Source organism: Pseudochaenichthys georgianus, chromosome 10, assembly GCF_902827115.2.
Source record: "Pseudochaenichthys georgianus chromosome 10, fPseGeo1.2, whole genome shotgun sequence".
NCBI classification, from domain to species: Eukaryota; Metazoa; Chordata; class Actinopteri; order Perciformes; family Channichthyidae; genus Pseudochaenichthys; species Pseudochaenichthys georgianus.
The window spans coordinates 37,501,901-37,509,664 of record NC_047512.1 but is presented as its reverse complement, the minus strand read 5'-3'; the positions used below and the strand labels follow the sequence as shown (position 1 = coordinate 37,509,664).

The 7,764-nt window shown below is 48.5% G+C and overlaps 1 long non-coding RNA gene across 4 annotated transcripts; it reads left to right on the top strand.

The window, feature by feature from the left end:
• Window positions 1–305: 305 nt before the first annotated feature.
• LOC139434635 (uncharacterized) lies at window positions 306–2,316 on the top strand. Of its 4 annotated transcripts, XR_011643972.1 has the most exons (6): window positions 306–441; window positions 585–737; window positions 1,031–1,167; window positions 1,682–1,781; window positions 2,014–2,068; window positions 2,232–2,316. It is a non-coding gene; the product is annotated as an uncharacterized lncRNA (long non-coding RNA). The 4 variants fall into 4 exon arrangements; XR_011643971.1 differs by having other exon boundaries at window positions 306–394; window positions 2,014–2,280; XR_011643970.1 differs by having other exon boundaries at window positions 2,014–2,280.
• Window positions 2,317–7,764: the final 5,448 nt, after the last annotated feature.

The window sequence follows — 7,764 nt, the reverse complement described above, 5'->3', positions numbered from 1 at the left end:
ACACTAATTTAATGATTGTTCTTCAAAGGTATTATTCAGTCTTAAAAATATAATAGCCTACTGAATAGGCTACTCTACAGCAGTGAATGAAGGATGAGCCTAAAACATGGTCATGCATCCAAAATGTTTATTTTTAACAAAATAAACACTTTAAAAAAAATAATTAGCACTTTTTTTTATTCAGCCTCATATGTCAGCCTCATATGGCTGTTGCTGCTGCTGCTGCTGCTGGTGGAGGCTGCTGCTGCTGAAGGAGGGGGCTGCTGCTGGAGGAGGGTACTGCTGCTGGAGGAGGGTACTGCTGCTGGAGGGTGCTGCTGCTGAAGGAAGAGGAGGCTGGAGGCTGCTGACGGAGGACCGGGAATGGAGATGCCAAGTACATCGATGGCAACGAGTAAGGTGTTTGGCAGTGGCCTAGATGTTATGACCTTCGGTGCAGAGGTCTGTTGGGTCTTCTTTGCCTTCTTACTCTGACTCTTGCTGCCAAGATACCCTTTATGTTTATCCTTCCTCTCAACCCTGATGCACTTTGATGCAAGCCTTAACCTCAGCCTGATGTATGTTGAGAGGATTTTTTTCTTCAGGTCATGGCATGAGGGCAGGTTGCTGTCCAGCAACATGGCTTCTTGTTCCAGCTGTGACACTGCATTTGAGGACTCCATGAGGGAATCGCTCATCCTCACACGGAACAGCTGCTCCACGTTCTGAACAAGGGTGAAAACCTCATCTGATGGACGGTAAAGTGCACCCCTTTTAAATTATTTTAATACCAGCAGACCAGCTCTCTCATTTATATCCTGTAGTGCCACAACAGAACCTTAGTTGTATTGCTTTTTTCACGGTGTCTTTCCCCCACCGTATCCCACCTTTTTTCTGATTGCCCAAGTGCTCTAATTTGGTCTGTGTTGAAGATTTTTTGAAAATTTAGATTAATCAAATTGTGTTTTTTTTTTTTAAATGCCGAATGAATCCTCTTCTGGTTTACCAGAGCCCTCTCGGCTCTCTTTCTTAGTAATCTCTCCCTTCTCAGTTGCCTCATTAGATCCTCCACGTGAGCCCGGTCACAACTGGCCCTTGGCAGTCTGGTCCCTGGAGCACCTGACCCTGGCAAACTGGCCTCTTCATAGCTGACCCCTGACTGACTGGCTCCTGGCACACTGATCTCTGGTAAGGTGGCCTCTTGACTGTCGGCCCCTGACATACTGGCCCCTGGCAGTCTGCTGACATCTGTCTCACTCTCTCTGTCTGTGATGTCCCTTTCATTCCCTTGGAACTCCACCTCAATATCTCCCTGAATCTCTGTAACAATAACAAGGCAATTGCTGTTATATGTCTATGCTGCCTTTACATGTGCACCTATTGTCATTTAAGGGTACACTACACTCCTATAGTGACATTCATCTAAGTTTGTCTATTGGCAATGTTACAGTATGAAGAAATCTGTAGATTATCTACATGTGGTATATGAATCTTCAGAGAATCCCTGAACCCTGGTATTTTTGAAGCTGTATAATCTGAAAGTTGCATTAGGAGTGTAGTCTATCCTTGAATTATATAACATGTGAAACATTGTTAGCTTCATATATCATACCAATGTTTGATGTGCAGTAATAGGTGTGGTCATTATTCCTGACAGCTGGAGGCATACTCCTTGACGTGAATTTTCTCCTTTTCGGTTTAGGCCGATGTATAAATACTGTTGGAACAGCATCTGGCCTCAACCTCAAATTTCCTCCTGATTTGTTGCCAATATATTGGTCGTCTTCAAAGTGTACCTGTGGGTAGGTAGGTTTGATCAGTTTCCCCTGCACACTTCAAATGTCATTGAAGAGTCATAATTCTCTACACTTGGAAATATGATGCCCTTTAAAATGTTAACAAGTCATGTCACCTCTGTGAACATTACTTACATGACAGAGTTTTCTGCTGTTGTTGTCCTGTTGTTGTCCTCTTTCAGACACCATTGCCCGTTGACCATTGCCATCCATCTCTTCCTTCGCTCTACGTCCTTAGGGAAGCCATACATCCGGAACCCCTTCTCGGATCGATTAGAGCACCCAAATGCTATGTATGACAACTGATCTATTAAAATGCAATATAAACGAAAGTGCCATAATATTTATTGTGCAAACATTTTAACATGAATATTGCTATGTCCTCTGTTCAGTCTGCTCCCAACTGTATTCTCTCCCATTATTCACCACTGTTCCTATTCTTGCTCTGCTTTTTAGGGCCCAGGAAACAGATGAAGAGGATGTCCCTTTCACAAAGGAACCTTCTTGTTTTTTTCAAAATGGTTAGGCCCCTGGATGCCCTAGAGTTCTGTATTGCTTTTTTGTAAATAGTTGCTTTTTTGTAAATAGTTGTTTGTAAATATTTGTAAAATGCCCCCTCCCACAATTGTTGTTCGCACAATTATGCTTGTGCGAACAACAATTGTGGGTGGGTGCTTATTGTGCTGCAGACGTTGAAGGACCTGAGTCTCCTGAGGAAATACAGGTGAAAGGTGAGGAGAGGTCATCGCTTGGAAGGTTTTATATCCTGTGGTGTCTCAACAGAACTTAATATGAATTGCTTTATTGTCTCGTCGCTGGATCACCTCCCCCTGGCAAAGTGGCCTCGTCATTTTAATTTGTATTGTTGACAAACCTGTTTGTGTTGCTCTGTTGAACCATGGTTCAACAGGAGCTTCTGTAAATAGTTTGAATATTTATCATAGTAATCATTTTCAGTCTCCCACTCTCTCAATTTAATTTATCGTTTCTTTGCCCCACCATATATTTTGTTGTCCAAGGGCACTCATTTGGTCTGTGTTGAAGATTGTTTTACACTTTAGATTAATCAAAATTGTGTTTTTTGGCTGAATTAATCTTTTTCTGTTGAACCCTAACCCTCTTTGTTCTCATTCTCATTCATTTGACTTTGTTTTGTTCTAACACACATCACTTTTTCCATACACTGTTCTTAATAATGTTTGTACAGCACTTTGGTCTGGAGGTTTAAAGTGCTTTATAAATAAAGTTGTATTGTATTGTATTGTAATAAGTAATAGGCTACCAAGCTTTCCGTTGTCACCCTGCCTCTCCAAATGCAAAACTGTCAATAAAAAGTATGCAATAATGCTGAAAAAGTACTTGGGTGTGTGTGTTTTTTCAATATATATATTTACCATTCAATAACGCAATCGCTGCTGTCTGTCTGTCCCATATAAGAACATGACAGCGCAGCGCAACTATACTACGGACGTGACTGCCCTGACAGTGACAGCAACATAGCCTGCTTGTGCTGCCACACTTTCCCCTAAAAATATCGTTAAATAACGAAACTTGTAAATATTGCCAATCCATACAAAGTGTAACCACATCATGTAAATATGAAAGCAATCTTTAAAAAATAACAGCATTGGTTTAATCTATGACTATTTTGTCCATGTTTGTGCTGTTTTTGCCATAGAGAAGCATTGCCACGGAAGTGCGTTTTGAACTATCCCGGCATACATAAACCACGTGACCGGCTGGCGGCGACATCAAAGAGTGTCGTAACTCTTATCTCTCTATGGCTCTGGTTCGGACAACGTAGAACCTTTCTTTTTAAAGATAGCTGCAGATTTTATTGCTCCACCTCTTACTACTCTTTTTAGCCTCTCTCTCAGCACGAACAAAATCCCCAAAGTATGGAAGTCAGCGTATGTCCTGCCACTACTAAAAGGAGGGGAGGACACCTTATTAAACAATTATAGACCCATCTCTAAATTGTCAGTGCTGGCTAAGGTTCTTGAACGCCGAGTGAGTGAACAAGTAAAGGAGTTTTTATGTACAAATGACATTCTGTCTAAACCAGGCTTGGAATTTCGTCATTTTAGGGGCAAGGCCATTTGGCCTTCCCGTTCACATTTTTTTTAAGGGCACAAAGGCCACATGACAGGGCACAAAGGCCACATGACAGGGCACAAAGGCTGTTTGGTTAAATTACGCTGGTCAATCAACATGACTGAAAAGTGTAGCACTAACGTCAACACCAGTCGTTTTACAAACGGCTGAATAGCAATAGTGTTTCTTAAACGTATACGTTAAGTTCAGCCATAAACCACATAAGTCAGTCAGGGGTAGACAGTAAGGGTAACATTGTATTGTCACTGGCTCCACCATTGTAACCACTGGCCCGGAGCATTCGTCCACCAAAAAAGAATCGACTAATAATGAAGAAAATTAACACATTTGTTGCAATAATTTATGCATTAACTACATTACTACAACATTTTAATCATCAGTTCTTCCTCATTTTCCTCAATTGTTCATATTTGGTTTATTAAAATAATGATATTGTGGTCATTGTTAAAAAATGTCTGCTATTATTATGAGTATTATTATTTGTATAATGCACTTTCTGCCTTCCTGTCATTAGGAGTTCGACATGTAATGGCTATATGTAATTGATTTGATTAGAACCTTCATTATCCTAAACTGGTGGGACATTTCGCCAATACCTTTATATTGTCTACTCTTCACTTACAGAGCCGACAGAAGACCTTGTTTATATTGGCATCATATTGAGAGGTGCAGTGACGCGTCCTGAAACCAGGAAGTAAGCTGCTGGTTCCCTCGACAAAAAGCAATGGAATTTCTCCACAGGGTTTTGGAAAATAGCTGGAAATAAGGTCTGTGGAAAACAACGCTGTTTGATAAATGCACGTTTTGTTCAGCCGGATAATCTCCACATGTCTACCCTACTTTTATAATTTTCGAATCATAAATCTAATCGTGTAGCGCCAGGAAAAGGGAGTCGGAGGCGGTGTATTCAGAACGGAGTTCCAATCTTTATTATCCATTTAGTTATAGAGAGGTCAACACAACGTCTGCTCTGCTTAACGAGCTAGCAGGAATGAGGGCTAACTCTACAGGTGTTCCCACTAAAAGGTCCGTGTGGCAACACAATAAGAGAGGTGAATTATGTCCAATGACGTGTCACCACACAAGCCCCCCCAGAATTCACGTATAAACAAAATCCGTATGGCGGGGAGGAACAATCCGCCTGCCCCCACGAGACCTGCGCACCGGAGTCGGTACAGCGACCTCCGCCCGTGCGGCCCCTGACAGAGGAGGGACCGGAACAAAAGGTCCACACTCCCTGACAGGAATCAAAGCCGGGGGTCGGCCCCGTCTCGGCGGCCGAGCCAGCACCACCGGCCGGTCCACGTCCAAGTGAGCAGCCTTCACCCGGTCAACCGAGACGTGCTCAGCCTTACCGCCCATGTCGACCACCAGGTGTTTTTCACCGTGTTCCAAAACCCGGAAAGGTCCGTCGTAAGGGGGCTGCAGGGGGCCTCTGTGTGCGTCGTGACGGATGAAGACGTGCCCAGCTGAGCGTAGCTCCGCGGGAACTTGAGACCCCGACGCACCGTGCTGAGTAGTCGGGACTGGAGCGAAAGCCTCCGCCGCGTCACGCAGAAAAACTCGCTGGGCCGTGGCAGACCAGGGAGCTGACGCATTTGGGAGGAAATCCCCCGGAACTCTCAGCGGCTGACCGTAGACCATCTCCGCTGTAGAACACTGCAGATCTTCCTTAGGTGCGGTCCTCAGGCCCAGCATCACCCAGGGCAGCTTGTCGACCCAGTTACCGTCCGTAAGGCCGGCCTTGAGGGACGCCTTGAGGGACGCCTTGAGGGACGCCTTCATGGAGCGATGAAAGCGCTCGCAGAGGCCGTTAGCCTGAGGGTGGTAAGCGGTAGTCCTGTGCAGCTTGACCCCCAAACCGCTTGCCACAGCGTTCCAGAGCTCGGACGTGAACTGAGAGCCCCTGTCTGAGGAAATGTCTGACGGGGTGCCAAAATGACAAACCCACGTTGCAATGAAGGCCCGGGCAACGTCTGCGGCTGATGTCGAAACGAGCGGAACTGCCTCCGGCCAACGGGTCGTTCTGTCCACCATGGTGAGGAGGTAGGAAAACCCCTGAGAGGAAGGCAACGGACCCACCAGGTCAATGTTGACATGATCAAACCTCCTCTCAGGCACCAGGAAACGCTCCAACGGGGCCTTCGTGTGGCGGTGCACCTTAGCGCGTTGACAAGCCACGCACTCCCTGGCCCAAGTCCTCACATCCTTTTTCAGCCCATGCCAGACGAACTTCGCGGCCACCAAGCACACCGAAGGTTTAACGCCGGGGTGTGATAGGCCGTGCACCGCCTCGAACACAGAGCGCCTCCAGCTGGCAGGGACGACAGGCCGCGCCAGGCCCGTGGAAACGTCACACAGGAGGGTAATGCCCGCGTCGCCGAACACTACGTCCTCCAAGCGCAGCCCCGCGCCCTCCACCTTCAGAGCCTGGACGCCGGGATCTGTGACCTGGTCCGCCGCCATGCGAGTATAGTCCAGGCCCAACTGGACGGCACCGATGACGACTCTGGAGAGGCAATCAGCGACCAGGTTCGACTTGCCAGCCACGTGCTTAATGTCCGTAGTGAACTCTGATATGTAGGAAAGCTGCCGCTGCTGACGTGCCGACCAAGGCTCCGCCACTTTTGACATGGCGAAGGTGAGCGGCTTGTGGTCGACAAACGCCGTAAATTCACGGCCTTCCAGCATGAAACGGAAGTGCCGCACGGCCAAATAAAGTCCAAGGAGCTCTCGGTCAAAGGCGCTGTACCTGCGTTCCCTGGGCGTCAGCTGGCGGCTGAAAAAGGCGAGCGGCTGCCAAGCGCCCTCCACCCACTGCTCGTGCACTGCGCCGACCGCGTAGTCCGACGCGTCCGTGGTGATGGAGATGGGAGCCGTAGATGATGGGTGTGCCAGCAAAGCCGCCTGAGCCAACGCGGTCTTGACCTCAGCAAAAGCGACGTCCGCCTCTGCTGTCCAGTCGATCGCCTGGACGGGGGTCTTGCCTTTCAAAGCTTCATACAGCGGCCGCATGATGTGTGCGGCCCGGGCGATGAAACGGTGGTAGAAGGTCACCATCCCCAGAAACTCACGGAGCGACCGGGCTGTGAGCGGGCGAGGAAAAGCCGCAACAGCCTCCACCTTCGCTGGCAGAGGTGTTGCACCGCCCTTGTTGACGCGGTGCCCCAGGAAATCAATGTCAGACACCCCGAACTGGCACTTTGCCGGATTGATGATTAATCCGTGTTCGTTGAGCCGTGTGAAAAGGGCTCGGAGGTGGGACAGGTGCTCCTGCACTGAAGCGCTGGCGACGAGTATGTCGTCGAGGTAGACAAACACAAACGGCAGGTCCCGCAGTACCGAATCCATCAGGCGCTGAAACGTCTGAGCGGCATTCTTGAGTCCAAAAGGCATCCGCAGGAACTCAAAAAGTCCAAAAGGTGTTATCACTGCCGTCTTGGGAATGTCCAGGGGGTGCATGGGCACCTGGTGGTATCCACGCACCAGGTCCACCTTGGAAAACACCCCTGTACCGGCCAGATGCGCCGAAAAGTCCTGAATGTGCGGCACTGGATAGCGGTCAGGCGTAGTGGCGTCGTTGAGTCGGCGGTAATCCCCGCACGGGCGGAACCCGCCGTTCGGTTTGGGGACGACGTGCAGGGGTGAAGCCCAAGGACTGTCAGAGCGGCGGACAATGCCCAGGCGCTCCATGGTTGCAAACTCCGCCCTCGCCACAGCCAGCTTAGAAGGGTTCAACCGCCGGGCCCTGGCGTAGACAGGAGGCCCCCCGGTAGTGACGTGGTGCTCCACGCCATGCTTAGTGGTAAGCGCAGAGAAGGTGGGCAGCGACAGGTCTGGAAACTCGGCCAACAGTCTGAGAAAAATGTCTGCC